The sequence below is a fragment of the Spermophilus citellus genome (genome assembly GCF_964194105.1).
Source record: "Spermophilus citellus genome assembly, chromosome: 3".
Taxonomy (NCBI): Eukaryota; Metazoa; Chordata; class Mammalia; order Rodentia; family Sciuridae; genus Spermophilus; species Spermophilus citellus.
In genome coordinates, this window is record NC_138184.1 from 111,632,875 (window position 1) to 111,651,980 (window position 19,106).

At 40.1% G+C, this 19,106-nt stretch overlaps 1 long non-coding RNA gene across 1 annotated transcript; it reads right to left on the bottom strand.

Moving 5' to 3' along the window:
- Positions 1-1,460: 1,460 nt before the first annotated feature.
- Positions 1,461-8,295, bottom strand: LOC308644940. The gene is made up of 3 exons (XR_014021121.1): positions 8,166-8,295; positions 2,852-3,019; positions 1,461-1,537 (listed from the first exon to the last, which is right to left on the bottom strand). It is a non-coding gene; the product is annotated as an uncharacterized lncRNA (long non-coding RNA).
- Positions 8,296-19,106: the final 10,811 nt, after the last annotated feature.

The following is a 19,106-nucleotide window of genomic DNA, read 5'->3' on the forward strand; positions in this document are numbered from 1 at the left end:
AAACTGCAGTCAAAGGTAGTGTAAGTCAGCTATTTTTGTTGTTGTTGTTAATGTAACAAATACCTGAGGTAATTAACTTGTAAAGAGAAAAGTAAAGATTTATTTGGGCTCATAGTTTTGGAGGTTTCTGTTCATGACAACTTGCACCCCCACCTCTGGATATTTGTTTGGGCCCGTGGAAAGAAAGCATTCTATGGCAAGGGGTGTGTGGTGGAGAGAAATCACTTTTCCATTTCTTGATGTGAAGTGGGAAAGTGAAAAGCCCTGAGATACCCCAATTTTATTCAAGGTCATGACCCCAGTGTCCAGAAGCCCACCCACTATTCCCCCACCTAAAAGCTTCCACCATCTATCAACAGCCCCATGTGAAGGAACTAGACTGCATCACTGTCGCGACCCCTTGCCCGCAAGGAAGACGCAACAACAGGAATCTTCTTTCAGCCGTTTATTCAGGCCCCTGATGTTTCTTCTTCTCCCTCTCGGACGCCCCTCCCAGCCTTAATAAAGCATCCCAAGCCCCAATGCGAAGCTGCTACGTGGAGCTTTCTCATAGGGTGTTAAGAAATCACGTGCCAACTCTCCCAAATAAGGAGTTGTTTGTCACAGACCACAGCGGAGCCAGCGCCATCTTGTAATGGTGACCACAGTCCGAAGAAACGGCTCACCACAGTTCCCCCTTTTGTTTTCTAAGAACAACACAGGAGAGAGTAGAGGTCCTATCCCACTGTGCAGAAGTGGCTGCATAGTATGGCTCAGCCCCAAGGAGGCGCCTTCCCCAGATCTGAGGCCATATCAGCCGACGCTTTTCTCCGTGGGACGGGGCGTGGACGCGTCTAACCCGCATACAATAGGACATGCTCTCCTTGAGGTCCACTTCAAGGATCACTCAAGTGCAGTGCCTTGCCTCGCATCCTGTATCGTGACGATGGTGGACGAAGGGGGATAGCTAAGGCTGAACTGTGGCTGTATAGAAATACAACGATAAACAAGTTGGTAACACCCTAAAAGAAAGGCACGGGTCTTAAGGCGATAGAAAAGCACTAGTGTGGAAACCCATCTGCGTGCAATGGTAGGAAAGCCGGCAGAGTGCAAGGGCTTTCCAACACTAAGAGAATAACAAGGAAAGACATGTCGATCCCAGTGCAATGTCCGTAAGACTTGGGGTGCGATGACCATGTCAAAGATTTACTGTTTAATTTGCACAAGCCAAACTTGAGGTGAATTGCCATTTTCTAAAGCTGCAAGAGCTTGTATGATCATAGCTTTATCGTGAGCATTGCGGGCCTTGAGGCGACAGAGAAACCACAAGCAGAGAACCATACCGAAGCAACACATTGCACCAAAAATGCCTACCCCCACCCACTCTTTAAAAAAGGAAAAGGCAGAGGATATCCAATCGGTGAATTGACCCAAAGTTACGGGATCGACATGGGTACTGTTCAAGACAGCTATCTGGGTTAGTTGAGACTGGATCATGTCTTCCGCTGCCATGGACCAATTTCCGGCCAAGTATTCGCCAATGATACGGGAGGCATTCCTGGAATCATTAAATCTGACAGAGGTTATACATAAATGTGCACGTTGGTCAACACAGCCCAAAAGCACCAAATCAGCCAATTCTTCTACCTGAGCTTGGAGTAAATCTATTCTTTGGTTGGCAGCTAAAATCCCTGACAGAATATGTTGATTAATTGTATTCTGGGATTCAAGTATGGTGGAAGTTTGTTGAACAACTTGATTAATGGTGGCAGCAGTCTGCACTTGACTGGCCATGGCCACTCCGGCCGTGACCGCTGCAGCAGCAGATACTGCCACGGCTGTCACTATAGCAGCTGTGATTCCAAAATCCCTGCGGACTCTAAGTAGCTCAACAATGGGGAATTCGTCAGGGTCCGCAGTGACTGGGATTGGGACAAAAGTTGGAATTTTCATAACCACCGCTACAGTCCAAGAACCATCCCAACACTCAGATAAGAGACAGGTAACATTAGAACAATCCAGCACCCCTGACGAGGTGTCATTAGCCAAAAGGAGTAAGAACGGGGATTGGACACAGACCATTGCAGGGGGCAATGCGGCATTATATAACAGAGAGTTGAACGAAACAGATGTGAGTCTTTTACCTCGTTCACTCTCCCTAACAGTGCCAGAAACATTAGCCAGCCAACTTTTGGCTCCCAGCAATTGAGCCAGTGCAGAAATATCAGCTGAAGCCCCCTTTTCATTGGAGATCAGCCATTGAAACCAGGACCAACCCACTCCTGTAGAGGAGTTGACACTGTTGTTAAAGTTATAAACATACCTCTTAAGAGAGGGGGAAAGGGAGAAACCTTTAGCAACTTGACGTTGCTCCCAAGAATGATCCTGACAAGGCGTAAATGTTGGGGGGAAACCAAGATTAGGGGTACAGTAAGGAGAGGCCTTAAAATGGGTGGCATTATAAAGACTATTAGAAGAAGGAGGCACTGGGATTAGTACCTCGGAGATAATAGCCAAGGTAGTTGTGTTTAAAGCAGAGCTATTTGCGGGGATTCCTGAGCCTGTTTGTTCCCCTGAGACTACTTGGCTCAGCACAGCACTGAGAATGCTCCCTGAAACCTGACTGGACCGCAATGGGTCCTCCCAGTTAGTCAAATTCTTGGTCTTAAGACTAATACAATGAGTGTTCCCAAGGCTGAAACAAAAAACTCCTGTGAGATTAACTTGAGATTGATTAAAAATGCTATCCACGTCCCCTCTAGGAGAGGCACAGGGAGCAGACATCTCACATGAGGTAGAGAAAAGAGTGGGGAGGACACTAGAATTACCATGAACCGGCATTGGCATTGGCCAAGCCCGTGCCACTGCCCACCACTGCATTGGTGTCATCTGTGTCATCGGCATCAGCACCAGAGCCAGAGCACTTAGCAGAATGAAGATCCTCATCACGGGATTGCTGTGGTATTTCCTGTTGCTGGTTAGCCGACGTCAAGACTCTTCTTGTCAGGCGTTCAGGGACCCACAACGGTTCCGTGCGATCCTGGGGAAAAACACATACAGATCCTCGTGCCCATGTCAGCACGGGGTCGGGGCCGTTCCATTGGCCCGTAAGAACATCTTTCCACTTAACATAGCCAATCACAGAGGGCTGAGGGGACACATGTCTATCGGCCGCAGAGCGATCATGAATATCCAAATTCAAAAAATTAATGGTAAAGAGAGCTAAGGACAGGCGTTCTTTAGGAGTATGTTCAGCACCTATTCCCCCCTTTTGTTTATGTAAAGTTTCCTTTAAGGTGCGATGAGCACGCTCAACAATGCCTTGCCCTTGAGGATTGTAAGGCAAACCATGAGTAAGTTGCACTCCCATAGTAGAACAAAAAGATGTAAATTGTCTTCCAGTATAAGCAGGTCCATTATCAGTCTTAAGGGACGTAGGTGCACCCCACGCCGCCCAGGCCTCCAGGCAATGAGTAATGACATTACGTGCCTTTTCTCCCGATAAAGCAGAAGCATGAATAATTCCAGAGTACGTATCAACAGAAACATGGACATACTTGAGGCTACCAAAGTCAGGTATGTGTGTCACATCCATTTGCCAGACAACCAATGGCTTCAATCCCCGTGGGTTCACTCCATAAGTAGGGGGATGAAGAAATGTGACACAATGGGGACAGTGTAATACTATCTGCCGAGCATCTGCTCTTGAAATAGAAAAACGCCTGCGCAGTGTTAAAGCATTAACATGAAAATTTTGGTGAAACAATTTAGCCTCCTCTAAGGAGGAAGCCAAACAGATCAACTGACCTCTAGTGGCTGAGTCCGCACAGGCATTACCCTGCGATAACGGACCAGGAAGAGAGGTGTGAGCCCGGATGTGCACTGGATAAAAAGGAGCAGTGCGGCCACGGATAAGCTGTTGAAGCTGATTAAAGTAAGCAGATACATTACGGGCATCACTAATAGCTCCCACAGCCTCCAGGATTTGTAGTGCTTGCACCACATAGATGGAGTCCGAAATGAGATTAAAAGGAAAAGAACACTGTTTAAAAACCTCAATAACAATTTGTAGTTCTACCCATTGTGGATTTCCAGGAGCAAATTGATGCTGGACAGGGGGAGAATCATTAATTACATAAGCTCCCATTCCAGACTTGGAACCATCAGTAAAAATGTTAACAGCCCCCGGAATGGGACTGGATGAAGTTATTTTAGGGAAAATGATAGGATGTTCTTTAACAAAATGGAGTAACGGATGAGAAGGGTAATGATTATCAATATCCCCTTGAAACGAGCAACATAGAATAGCCCAGTTATCTAGAGTAGCACACAAGACACTAAGTTGAGCTTTAGTGTAGGGTATAATAAGAGAAGAAGGTGATTGTCCGAAAAATTGAATGCTTTGTTGAATCCCTTTAAGTGCTAATGCTGCAACAGCATCAGGATAATATTCTAAGGATTTTCCTGGGGATACATGTGGGTGAATCCATAGCAAAGGTCCATCTTGCCACAGTACTCCAGTAGGCTGCCGCATAGTGGCAAGCACACATAACTGGAAAGGTTTATCACTCTGGAGCCTGCATAAAGTAGCATGTTGTATAGCTTCTTCTACTGTCATAAGGGCCGCTCTAGCCTCTTTGGTGAGGCTACGAGGGGAAGTAAGATCTGGATCACCCCTAAGAGTAGCATACAAAGGCTGTAGCATAACATTAGAAATATGTAAATATCCTCGTATCCAATTAATATCTCCCAGCAGTTTTTGAAAATCATTTAGAGTTTGGAGATCCTGAGCTCGTATGGTGATTTTCTGTGGTCGTAATTTGTCACACCCAATTGTTGCTCCCAAATACTTAATAGAATCCCCTGTTTGAATCTTTTCAGGTGCGATATGCAGTCCATATTGAGCTAACAACTTCACTAGGTCTTTATAGGCCTCATGAACTGTCTGCTCTGATTTAGCAGCCAATAATACATCATCCATATAATGAATGATCTTGATGGAGGAATACTTTTGTCTGAGAGGTGCGAGTGTCTTCCCCACATACATCTGACACATCGTGGGACTATTAGCCATTCCCTGCGGCAACACTACCCACTCAAACCTTTGATCTGGTTCCTCGTGGTTACACGAGGGAAGGGTGAAGGCAAAACGCTGCGAGTCTTTAGGATGCAAAGGAATAGAAAAGAAACAGTCTTTAATGTCAATAACAATAATGTGCCAACCCTGAGGAACCGAGGAGAGCAGAGGCAGCCCTCTTTGAATGGGCCCCATAAGTTGCATTTGAGCATTAACTGCTCGTAGATCATGCAGTAGGCGCCACTTCCCTGATTTTTTCTTAATGACAAATATGGGAGTATTCCATGGAGAAGTAGAAGGCTGGATGTGACCCAAGTCAAGTTGTTCTTTAACTAGAGCATGGGCTGCTGCCAATTTAACCGAGGGAAGAGGCCACTGAGGCACCCAAACAGGCTCCTCGGTGAGCCATGTTATGGGTATTTGAGCCCCAGCGGCCCCTAGGAAAAACCCAGACCAAATCTGTCAAGCTTTTGATGACCTTGTACAGGATGCTTACGTCCCTGTAAATGTTTTCCTAGTCCTAGACCTGGCCTATACCCCATATTTTGCATAATCTGTTGAGACACTGGGGAATAGTCATTACTAAGAGTGAACCCCATGTCTTTCATCAGATCACGGCCCCATAGAGAGATAGGTAAATCAAGTACATAAGGCTGAAAGGTACCATTATGTCCTTCTGGATCCTTCCAGACTAGATGTCTACAGCTGATCTGAGGGGCCTGGGCATATCCAAGTCCTCTCAAGGATTGATCAGAAGTCTGCACTGGCCATCCCTTAGACCAGTCCCTAAGTGCTATAATACTACGGTCTGCTCCGGTATCCAGTAATCCCACAATAGATTTACCTTCTATGCTTAATTCCAAAGTGGGGCGATTGCTCATATCTAGTGACAAATAGGCACAATTCCCTCCGGTGGTACCAATCTCATTCCCTGTCCGTGACCTTGAATCAGCAGGGAAGTGATTATGTAAGCTAGGCAAAATTAGCAATTGAGCAATCCGATCCCCTGGGGAGATGGACACAATGCCCCTTGGAGCTTCCACCATAACCTTTATTATCCCTACAGTATCAGGACTTATGACTCCGGGGAAAACATGAAGACCTTGTAAAATAGAGGATGCACGTCCAATTAGCAAACCTACAGTGCCAGATGGTAGAGGCCCTGTAAACTCAGTTTCCACCAATTGGACTCCCATCTTAGGTGTTAATACGAGTCTGGAGGTGGAACAGAGGTCCAATCCCGCGGCACCTGTAGTGGCTCTCCGCGTTTCATGGGATGGCGTAGAGATGGCCATGTCTCGGGTTCGGGTGTGACATTCTCCACTGCCCCATATATTTGTGGGCCCTGGGGTCGAGGGCCCCGTCGGCCGTTTTTTGGCCCAGCTGAAATAGGCTGTCCATGGATGTCCCTCACTGATCTACACTCTCTTGCCCAATGCTTCCCCTTTTTGCATCTTGGACACAACCCCGGTAGACGAAGGCCATTGGAAAGGCCACCGTGAGAAGGTCCAGTAAAATTGTCTTTTTTGGAATTGTCTTTTTTGGGACATTCACGTCTAACATGACCGGGTTGACCACAATGGAAGCATGTTCCGGCGGCAGGACCGCCCCCTTTTGTAATCCGAAGGACAGCAGCTGCAAGACCTGCATTAGTTAAAGGTCCTCCAATCTCTCTACACACCTTCATCCATGCTTCTATGCCTTTGTTCTTATAAGGAGCGATTGCTGCTTTACATTCCTTGGTGCATTGCTCAAAGACCAATTGCTTGACAAGGGGCATGGCTCTATCAGGATCCCCAAAAATCTTTCCAGCGGCGTCCACCATCCTTGCTACAAAGTCTGAAAAGGGTTCTGTAGGGCCTTGTATAATCTTAGTCAAATTACCAGATACCTCTCCTCTATTTGGAAGTGACTTCCATGCCCGAATGCAAATGTTATTAATTTGATCATATACCTCAAGAGGGAATCCCGTCTGTTGATTAGCAAATCTACCTTGCCCCAAAAGCATGTCCTTATCCCAATGAGGGTGTCCCGCCGCATGGTTTTGGGCGGCCTGCTCTATTGCGCCCTCTAGCACAAATGCTCTCCAGTCCAAATATTTACCTGGGGAAACACAAGCCCGAACAAGGCTAGCCCAATCAGAGGGAGTCATACAGTATCTAGACAGACTCTCCACCTGAGTTAGTGTGAAGGCGGCATCCACCCCATAAGTGCGCACAGACTCCGCCAGAGTCTTCACAATTTTGAAATCTAAAGGCTCATGGAATCTTCCCCTATTATCATCCTGAAAAATTGGATAAGCAAGACCCATCTCAGCGTTAACAGCCCTCCATGTTTGAGCATGGAAAGCTCTCCCCGAAACACCCCCGCCATACGGCGGTGGATCCGGAGGATCACATTTCTTGAGCTCCTGTTTATTTTTGTTCCCTTCTCCTATAGCTAAACTCCCTAGCTGGCGAGACAGCCTCCCAAGCTCCTCCTCCTCATCCTCCTCTTCCTCTGACCCACTTTCACATGGGGGTGTGCGCAGCGCACTGAGATCTGGATACAATCGTCTCTTCCCCTGTTTCACGCTCCGCACACTTCCATCCTCCCGAGATACCTCACTTCCTGCCGTCTCCGATTTCTCCTCATGTAATTGTTCTAGAACTTCCTGTCCTTTAGTAAGTGCTTCCTGACATCTGCCATCTGTGAGGCAACTACGGACCATTTTCCAAAGGGGTATCACCCCGCCCTCTAATATGCCCTGCTCAGAAGCAAAGTCAAGATCTTTGCCTAATTTATCCCAACTAGGTATAGTAAGACTGCCCGAAAATGCAAACCACGGTGCAGCAATATCCAACTTCCGTAAAAATCTTTGTAAAGTACTATGTTTCACTTCCAAGCCCTTGGAACGTAACAAGCCGTCTAGGGCCAGAAGAAGCGGACTTGAAGATGCGGCACCCATGACACAGCAACAAAAGAAACACAGAAAACAAAAGTGAAAGTACACAGTGCAGCTGCAATAAAATATAAAGCTCTCTCTTTCTTTGTAGAGGAGCTGACCCCGCTTTGATCGCGGATCCCACTTACTGGGACTATCCCCGCTTTGGTCGCGGATCCCACTTACCTGGGACTAACCGGTGCACCACCCCTGACGGCTGAAAGTTCTGGTTCCCGGGTTTCGGCACCACTTGTCGCGACCCCTTGCCCGCAAGGAAGACGCAACAACAGGAATCTTCTTTCAGCCGTTTATTCAGGCCCCTGATGTTTCTTCTTCTCCCTCTCGGACGCCCCTCCCAGCCTTAATAAAGCATCCCAAGCCCCAATGCGAAGCTGCTACGTGGAGCTTTCTCATAGGGTGTTAAAAAATCACGTGCCAACTCTCCCAAATAAGGAGTTGTTTGTCACAGACCACAGCGGAGCCAGCGCCATCTTGTAATGGTGACCACAGTCCGAAGAAACGGCTCACCACACATCACATAGGAATTTGGTGGACGCTCTAGATCCAAATATGGCAAAGGTAGAATGAAGCCCTCATACACAATTTTGCTGAGGATGTTATTATTTTAATTGCTGAAACTATATCAATAAACAAAGAAGAAAAAAATTCTCTAAGGATTTCAATCTAATGAGGGAAAAAGTGACTAAGAGATAAGGGATAAAGACTCATATGTAATATAAAAATAAGAACAACTCAGAAGAAAACAAGTGAAGAGATAAAGCACAGAACTGGTGGCATTTTTGAAGAAGCCTGAGTGACATAGGTAAAATATTGATAGAATTACCCAGAAAATCTTCACTGGGAGAAGGAAGAGTGAAATCAAAAATTCTTCACTAGAAGAAGGAAGAGTGAAATCAAAGAAGGGCTTCTCATTAGGAAGGTGCATGTCCTTTACAAGGAAAGCCATGAGGCAAGTATAGCTGGGATTAAGTGGGCTAGGAAAAGAGGTGAGCAATCAAGTCACAGGATTAATGGGTGCTCAGACCTCGTATGTCTTTGCAGCCTTGGGAATGCCTGAAATATCATTAGAGTAGGATGAAAAGCCTCTCATCATGTTTACATAGAGGAGGCATGATATGCTTTATGACTTAAAAACTGGCTGTACAGCAAGGGATAGAGGGATGTCAAGAAATAGAGCTATGACTCAAAGCAGTGTCTAACAAGACAACTGCAAAATGTAGGGCTGTACAGTGATCATGTTAATGTGACTAATTCATGTGCATATTGACTCTGATTAGTTTGGGATGGCTTAAATGTTGACTAGATAGATAACTTTCTACCATTATTCCTTTTATTCACAAGTGCTCCATTTGCGCATCTCAAATTTACATGAAATTCCTATGCTCAAAATTGGCTAAATTCTATACTTTATTCAGATTTCCCACATTCTTGTTATGTCTCTTTTTTTTTCTGTTTCATCATGTAACATGTTCTGTTATGAGGAGCCACTTCTGAAAACACTCTAAGTCTGAATTTAAGTCAGAGAGCTTTATTTACCTGGACAGGGACTGTCACCTACCCATAGAGATTGAAACTCTGAACAGCCATTTCTTGGCTGTGTCTTGGGATTTTAAGTACAAAAACCACAGCTCAGGGCTATTCTCAGTGCCATGCAAGTAAGCCAATCACAGAAGCTAAAACAGTAGTTACCTGTAAGCCCTAAGCAGAACTGGAATTTTCCAGTTAGCAAGCAATCAAGTTACAGAAGCTAAAAAGCAGTCAGCTTGAGTTAACTGCATCTTGGGTCTGAGCAGGTGTTAGACAACCATATCCTGAGTTCAAACAGGTGGTTAGCAGTGGCAAGAATCTACTTCAAAGTCTTGGGTCACCAAGACCAGCATATCCTGGGTTGAGTACATTTTGTGGGGTACATTTCATGGTGGGTGTCTTCATGACAATCAGTAAGTGACTTGGCACACACAGTAGCTGGGTGGTGTGCTACATAACAGGTAACTGGGCTGATCCCTACATGGCAGCCTGGCTTACATAGACAACACTAGGCACATGTTCTGACATGCATGGTGAGCAGTTAGGTGGGTATTCAGGCCACAGGTAGACAATTCATCACCCACCTTTGGGGCCTTCAGACAATGGAAGCTGGACAGCACTCTGCAGGCAGTTTTAGGTTTTCCAAATTTTTAGCTCTATAGAAAAAGTAGGGAGGGGCAGAAAATGGTCATGAGGGCACAAAGTGCAGAAAACAATATAAGAAAACAACTTTCATTTCAGTTTCTCAAAAACAGCTCTTGTAACAATTTTTTAATAAAAGACAGCACAATGGAGTCTTAGGTCTGTCTATAACTGTTCTTACTTTATAATTGTCTTATCTCACTTATCAAAATCATATCTATTATATATATGCATATATATATATATATATACACATATATATAACTAATCTATAACCTATAGCTTTTACTCATATTGATTGTAATTAATTAGTTCACATCACAACAGTTCAATTTTGTCATCTGTTCTTACTTGGCTGCTACTAGTAATGACCATATTTCAAACACTTAAAAAATTGATTACCTTGAGAGTTTTAAAAAATACTGCTTAGATATTTTGTAGAAGGTCTTTTATTGAGATGATATTGATATTTTAATCATGTTGAGTGTGGGACAATATGTTTTGGAGAAGAAAGCACAATACATATATAAAAGAAAGTGTTCTTGTGATCACTTTATATCAAGTATACATACCATCTTTTATGATTCATCATGGTTGATGTTAATTTCATCACCTGGTTTGAGATAGTGTTTTTAGGATTCTTCATTGTAGTTATTCTTTCTCTACCTTTTCTTTGCTGTCTTCTTTGGAAGGAGTTACAATATAATGCCCAAAATTAGAGCAGAGGGATATGCTTCATCTTATTAAAAGTGGAATATCTATATGAATTTATCTTCTCCATGGGAGATTTATGTCTTCTTTTTTATTGATTTACTCTTTTATTTATATCCTATGAAATCATGTGTTTATTTTATGCTTTGGTTTAGAGTCAAATACTACTTTGTTTTGTTGACCCATGGTTTTCAGCTTTAATTATTGCAGAAATTTTAGTTGACATCCATGATTCTTTGATACATTCCCTTTATTGTAGATGTTTTGTTTATTTACCTGTTTTAAGTACTTCCTTATATTCTGGCACAAGAAAGTTAACAGACATATCTTAGACCAGTTATATAATCTGTCATTTCTCAAGAAATTCTCACTTTTTCTTAATTTGGGTAATTGGAACTAGAAACATATATTTGAAAGAAAGTGGTGCTCATGACTATTGGAGTGTTATTGTTGCTAGGTCCTTCCAATTGATACAACAAGTGTATATATATATATATATATATATATATATATATATATATATATATGTATATATCTATATACTTAGTATTACAGACGCCACTCAATACCACAGTTACTTGGGTCAGCAATTTTTTCTCCAATTCCTTCAGTGAAATTGTTTCCAATACTTACAACAGAATTAGAATATTTTGTCACATCTATAGTTCATCATGAAATCATACAAATTTCTAGTTTTTCTTAAATTGTATACTTTAAGGGACATGCTTTTTTTGATGTTTGGCTTTCATGGTGTTGAGAACTCAGAATTATAATGTAATAGAAAAGAGTTTTACCACTACCACCCCCAAGTAATTTTTATTGTACTCATTTCATTTTTCTCTTCTTCCCCTTAATCTCTGACAGGCACTGCACTTCACATTGTCTCTTGTTTTGCTTTTTCTACAATATCATATCATTGATATATGCTCTGTAGCCTTTTCAGTTGGGATTCTTTCACTTAGAAATATCCATGTTAGATTCATTCTTTAATCTATCTATCTATCTATCTATCTTTCTTTCTTTCTTTCTTTCTTTTTCTTTCCCTCCCTCCCTCCCTCCCTCCCTTCCTTCCTTTTTTGGTACTGCAGTTTGAATTCAGGGGCATTCAACCACTAAACCACATCCCCAGCCCTATTTTGTATTTTATTTAGAGACAGCGTTTCACTCAGTTACTTAGTGCCTTGTTAAATTGCTGAGGCTGGCTTTGAACTCACAATCCTTCTGCTCCAGCCTCCCTAGCTACTGGGATTACAGGCATGCCCCATCATGCCTCCCTGGTTCATTCATTAATTTTCATGACCAGATAGTTCATTTCTTTTTATTCTTGAATAATATTCTATTCTATAAATGTAACATAGTTGCTTACCCATTCATCTTTTGAAGAATATATTTATTGCTTTCAGGTTTTAGTAATTATGAAGAAAGCTATTATAAATAATCACGACAGGATTTGGTGTGGAATCATTTTGAAATGAGTTTAATAAGTATATAGAATATCAATTGCTTGACTGTATGATGACTATATTCAACTTTGTTGGAAACTTCCACACTATTTCCAAATTACTTGTAGCATTTTTCATTTCCACAAGAAAAGAATGAGAATTCCTATTGTACTGTAACCTACCCAGTAATTGGTATTGTCAGTTCTTAAAATTTTAGGCATAATAATAATTTATAATGATTTCTCATTGTTACATTAGTTTGAAATTTCCTAATGACAAATCATTTTAAGCTTTATCTTTTATGCTTACTTTCCATCTGTTTATATCCCTCAGTGATCAGTGTGTTCATATTTTTACTCCACAATGTAATTGGGTTGTTTGCTTTAAATTATTTATATTTGAGACTTCTTTGCATATTTTGATACCAATTCTTGTCATATGTGTGTTTTAAAATGTTTTCTTTCACATTTTTTTTGTACCACGGATTGAACTCAGGAACATTCAGCTACTGAGTCCATATCCCCACCCTATTTTGTATTTAATTATTTGGAGACAGGGTCTTACTAAGTTGATTAGTGCCTCACTTTTACTGAGGCTGTTTTGAACTCATGATTTTTCTGCCTCAGCCTCCTGAGCTGCTGGGATTACAGGTGTTTGCCATGAGACTTGGCTCATATGTGTGTTTTGAAATATATTCTTTGTTTATGTAGGTCTTTTCAGTTTCTTAATAGTGTCTTTTATAGAGAAGTTTTAATATTAATGAAGTTCAACTATGTATGTATGTATGATTGATTGATCTTTCTTCTGTATTGTAATAGCTTTTCAAACTCATACTTCAAGCTGGGAATATAGCTCAGTGACAAAGCACTTGCTAGCATGTTCAAGGCCCTCAGAGGAAGTACTAGTAGAATTTTTAAAAATTCTCACACCTACTCAAATTTATATAGATCTTCTCTTATGTTTTCTTCTAGGAGTTTCCTAAGTTTATATTTTTATGTTAGGTCTATTATTCATTGGTGTTCATTTTTGAGAAAGGTTCATTCATATATTTGTATGAGTATATTATTTTGGGTATATACATTCAACTGTTTCAATTTGTGTTAAAATGCTTTCCCTTCTTTTTCAAAAACCACTCATTATATTTTAGGAAAATTTACTTTGGGGACTTAAATTTAGGCTATTTATCTATGAACTTATTTTGTCACCAGTATTATAATATCTTGATTTTTAGTTTGGTATATTTTATTTATTTATTTATTTATTAATATTTATTTATTTTTTAGTTTTTGGTGGACACAACATCTTTGTATGTGGTGCTGAGGATCGAACCCGGGCCGCACGCATGCCAGGCAAGCGCACTACCGCTTGAGCCACATCCCCAGCCCCGGTATATTTTATTTATTATGGAAAACTCTCAGTTAATAGTAATTCAAGTATTTCATCTATGATTTCCTTCTCTTTCTACCAATCCTAATATATATACATAAAGATATAACATATATACATATATCTGTGTTATATGTGACATTCATATGTGGGTATATATGTGCAGACATACATATTTGTATACATACCACACACACATGCACACACACAATTTTTAAAAAATTGATTTTATTTTTTAACTACATGACAGTGGAATGCATTATAATTTTTATTGCAAATTCAGAGCACAATTTTTTATACCTCTGTATATAAAGTATGTTCACATCTATTTATGTCTTCATACATGTACTTTGAATAATGATGTCCATCACATTCTACCATCATTGCTAACCCTCTGCCCCTTCCCTTTCCCTCCCACCCCTCTGTCCTATTTATAGTTCATCTATTTCTCCCATGCTCCCACTCCCTACCCCACTATGATTCAGACTCCTTAATATCAGAGAAAACATTTTTGGCTTTTTTTTTTTGGAATTGGCTAACTTCATTTAGCATTATTTTCTCCAACTCCATCCATTTACCTGCAAATGCCATGATTTTATTTTCTTTTATTGCTGAATAATATTCCATTGTGTATATATGCCACATCTGTTTTATTCATTCATCTACTAAAGGGCATCTAGGTTAGTTCCAGTTTAGCTATTGTGAATTGTGCTGCTATAAACATTGATGTGGCTGTGACCCTGTAGTATGCTGTTTTTAAGTACTTTGGGTGTAGAGTGATGAGCGAATAGCTGGATCAAATGGTGGTTCCATTTCCAATTTTCCAAGAAATCTCCATACTGCTTTCCTTATTGGCTTCACCAATTTGCAGTCCCACCAGCAGTGTATGAGTGTACCTTTTTCCCCACATCCTCACCAACATTTATTATTGTTTTTCTTCATAATAGCTGACATTCTGACTAGAGTGAGATGGTATCTTAGAGTAGTTTTGATTTGCATTTCTCTAATTGCTAGACATGATGAACTTTTTGAAATATATTTGTTGATTGATTGTATATCCTCTTCTGAGAAGTGTCTGTTCATGTCCTTGGCCCATTTATTGACTGGGTTATTTGTTTTTTTGTGCTTAGCTTTTTGAGTTCTTTAAATATCCTAGAGATTAGTGCTCTATCTGATTTGTGAGGGGTAAAGATTTTCTCCCAAGATGTAGGCTCTCTCTTCATCTCACAGATTGTTTCTTTTGATGAGAGAAAACTTTTCAGTTTCAGTCCATTCCATTTATTGATTCTTAGTTTTAATTCTTGTGCTACAAGAGTGTTATTAACAAAGTTGGAGCCTAATCCCACATGATGAAAATTAGGGCCTACATTTTCCTCTAATATACACAGAGTCTCTGCTAAATTCCTAAGTCCTTTATTCATTTTGAGTTGGATTTTGTGCATGGTGAGAGATAGGAATTTAATTTTATTTTGATGCATGTGGATTTCCAGTTTACCCAGCACCATTTTTTGAAGAGGCTATCTTTTCTCCAGTGCATGTTTTTGACACCTTTGTCTAATATAAGATAATTGTAGTTTTGTGGGTTAGTCTCTGTGTCCTCTATTCAGTACCATTGGTCTATCAGTCTCGTTTGGTGCCAATACCATGCTGTTTTTGCTACTATTGCTCTATAGTATAGTTTAATACAGTATATAGTATACTGTATTAGTATATAGTATATAGTATATAGTATAGTTTACAGTGATGCCACATGCTTCACTCTTCCTGCTAAGGATTGCTTTAGCTATTCTGGGTCTCTTTTTTATTTTTTTCAGATGAACTTCATGATGGCGTTTTCTATTTCTTTTTTTTTTATTGGTTGTTCACAACATTACAAAGCTCTTGACATATCATATTTCATACATTAGAATCCAGTGGGTTATGAACTCCCATTTTTACCCCAAATACAGATTGCAGAATCACATCGGTTACACATCACATTTTTACATACTGCCATATTAGTGATTGTTGTATTCTGCTACCTTTCCTATCCTCTACTATCCCCCCTCCCCTCCCCTCCCATCTTCTCTCTCTACCCCATCTACTGTAATTCATTTCCCTCCATGTTTGTTATCCCATTCCCCTCATAACCTCTTATATGTAATTTTGTATAACAATGAGAGTCTCCCTCCATTTCCATGTGATTTCCCTTTTTTTCTCCCTTTCCCTCCCACCTCATGACTCTGTTTGATGTTAATCTTTTCTTCCTGCTCTTCCTCCCTGTTCTGTTCTTAGTTGCTCTCATTATATCAAGGAAGACATTTGGTATTTGTTTTTTAGGGATTGGCTAGCTTCACTAAGCATAATCTGCTCTAGTGCCATCCATTTCCCTGCAAATTCCGTGATTTTGTCATTTTTTAGTGTTGCATAATACTCCATGGTGTATAAATGCCACATTTTTTTTATCCATTCATCTATTGAAGGGCATCTGGGTTGATTCCACAGTCTAGCAATTGTGAATTGTGCTGCTATGAACATCGATGTGGCAGTATCCCTGTAGTGTGCTCTTTTAAGGTCTTCAGGAAATAGTCCGAGAAGGGCAATAGCTGGGTCAAATGGTGGTTCCATTCCCAGCTTTCCCAGGAATCTCCATACTGCTTTCCAAATTGGCCGCACCCGTTTGCAGTCCCACCAGCAGTGTACAAGAGTACCCTTTTCCCCACATCCTCGCCAGCACTTGTTGTTGTTTGACTTCATCATGGCTGCCAATCTTACTGGGGTGAGGTGGTATCTTAGGGTGGTTTTGATTTGCATTTCCTTGACTGCTAGAGATGGTGAGCATTTTTTCATGTACTTGTTGATTGATTGTATGTCCTCCTCTGTGAAGTGTTTGTTCATGTCCTTGGCCCATTTGTTGATTGGGTTATTTGTTTCCTTATTGTCTAATTTTTTGAGTTCTTTGTATACTCTGGATATTAGGGCTCTATCTGAAGTGTGAGGAGCCCAGGATGTAGGCTCCCTATTTACCTCTCTTATTGTTTCTCTTGCTGAGAAAAAACTTTTCAGTTTAAGAAAGTCCCATTTGTTGATTCTTGTTATTAACTCTTGTGCTATGGGTGTCCTATTAAGGAATTTTGAGCCCGACCCCACAATCTGTAGATCGGAGCCAACTTTTTCTTCTATAAAGACGGAGAGTCTCTGATTTGATATCTAGCTCCTTGATCCACTTTGAGTTGACTTTTGTGCATGGCAAGAGGAGGGGATTCAGTTTCATTTTGTTGCATATGGATTTCCAGTTTTCCCAACACCATTTGTTGAAGATGCTATCCTTTCTCCATTGCATGTTTAATTCAGCAAAGTGGCAGGATATAAAATCAACACACATAAATCAAAGGCATTTCTGTATATCAGCGACAAAACTTCTGAAACAGAAATGAGGAAAAAGACTCCATTCACAATATCCTCAAAAAAAAAAAAAAATAAAATACTTGGGAATCAACCTAACAAAAGAGGTGAAAGACCTATACAATGAAAACTACAGAACCCTAAAGAGAGAAATAGAAGAGATTCTTAGAAGATGGAAAAATATACCTTGTTCATGGATAGGCAGAACTAATATCATCAAAATGGCAATATTACCAAAAGTTCTCTATAGGTTTAATGCAATGCCAATCAAAATCCTAATGGCATTTCTTGTAGAAATAGATAAAGCAATCGTGAAATTCATATGGAAAAATAAAAGACCCAGAATAGCAAAAACAATTCTAAGCAGGAAGTGTGAATCAGGTGGTATAGCGATACCAGATTTCAAACTATATTACAGAGCAATAGTAATAAAAGCAGCATGGTACTGGTACCAGAACAGGCCGGTGGACCAATGGTACAGAATAGAGGACACAGAGACTAATCCACAAAGCTACAACTATCTTATATTTGATAAAGGAGCGTTTTTCTATTTCTATGAGGAATGCCAATGGGATTTTTATTGGAATTGCATTAAATATGTATAGTGCCTTGGTAGTATGGTCATTTTGATAATATTAATTCTGCCTATCCAAGAAACAGGTAGATCTTTCCATCTTCTTTCTTAATCTTTCACCTTTTTCGTTAAGTTGATTCCAAAGTATTTTATTTTCCTTGAGGCTATTGTAAATGGAGTAGTTTTGTTCATTTCCCATTGGGAGGATTTGTCACTGATATACAGAAACTTCTTTGATTTATGGGTGTTGATTTAATATCCTGCTAGTTTGCTGAATTCATTTACTAATTCTAGAAGTTTTCTGGTGGAGCTTTTTTAGTCTTCTAGGTATAGAATCATATCATTAACAAATAGTGCTAATTTAAGTTTTCTTTTCTTATATGTATCCCTTTAATTTCTTTCATGTGTCTAATAGCTCCAGCCAGTGTTTCAAGATCTATGTTGAATAGAAGTGGTGAAAGAGGTCATACCTCTCTTGTTTCAGTTTTTAGAGGGAATGCCTTCAATTTTTCTCCATTTATATTGATGTTGGCCTGGGGCTTAGTGTAGATAGCCTTTATGTTGTTGAGATATGTTTCTGTTATCCCTAGTTTTTCTAATGTTTTGAACATGAAGGGGTGCTGTATTTTGTCAAATGCTTTTTCTTCATCTATTGAGATTATCATGATTCTTATCGTTTAAGTCTATTGATGTGATGAATTAAATTTATTGATTTCTGTATGTTGAACCAACTTTTCTTCCCTGGAATGAATCCCACTTGATCATGGTTCATGATCTTTTTGATATGATTTGTATTTGCTTTGCCAGAATTTTGTTGAGAATTTTTGCATCTGTGTTTATTAGAGATATTGGTCTAAAGTTTTCTTTCTTTGATGTGTCTTTGCTTGATTTTGGAATCAGGGTGATACTGTCCTCATAGAATGAGTTTGGTAGTGCTGCCTTTTTTTCTATTTCCTGAAACAAATTTTAGAGTATTGATGTTAGTTCTTCTTTAAAGGTCTTGTAGAAGTCAGTTGTGTAACCATCTGGTCCTGGACTTCTCTTGGTTGATAGGTTTCTGATGCTATCTTGTATTTCTGATGTTATCTTGTATTTCATCATTTGATTTTGGTCTATTTAAATTGTGTACATCTTCCTGATTCAGTCTGGGCAAGTCAGATTACTTTAAGACATTCATCGATGCCTTCTCTATCTTCTGTTTTTTTTGGAGTATAAGTTTTCAAAACAATTTCTAATTGTACTCTATTTCTGTAGTGTCTGTTGTGATATTACATTTTTCATCATGTATGCTGGTAATTTGAGTTCTCTCCTTCTCTTTATTAGCATAGCTAAGGGTCTGTCAATTTTATTTATTTTTTAAAAGGACCAACTTTTTGTTTTCTCAACTTTTTTCAATTGTTTATTTTGTTTCAATTTTATTGATTTCAGCTCTAATTTTAA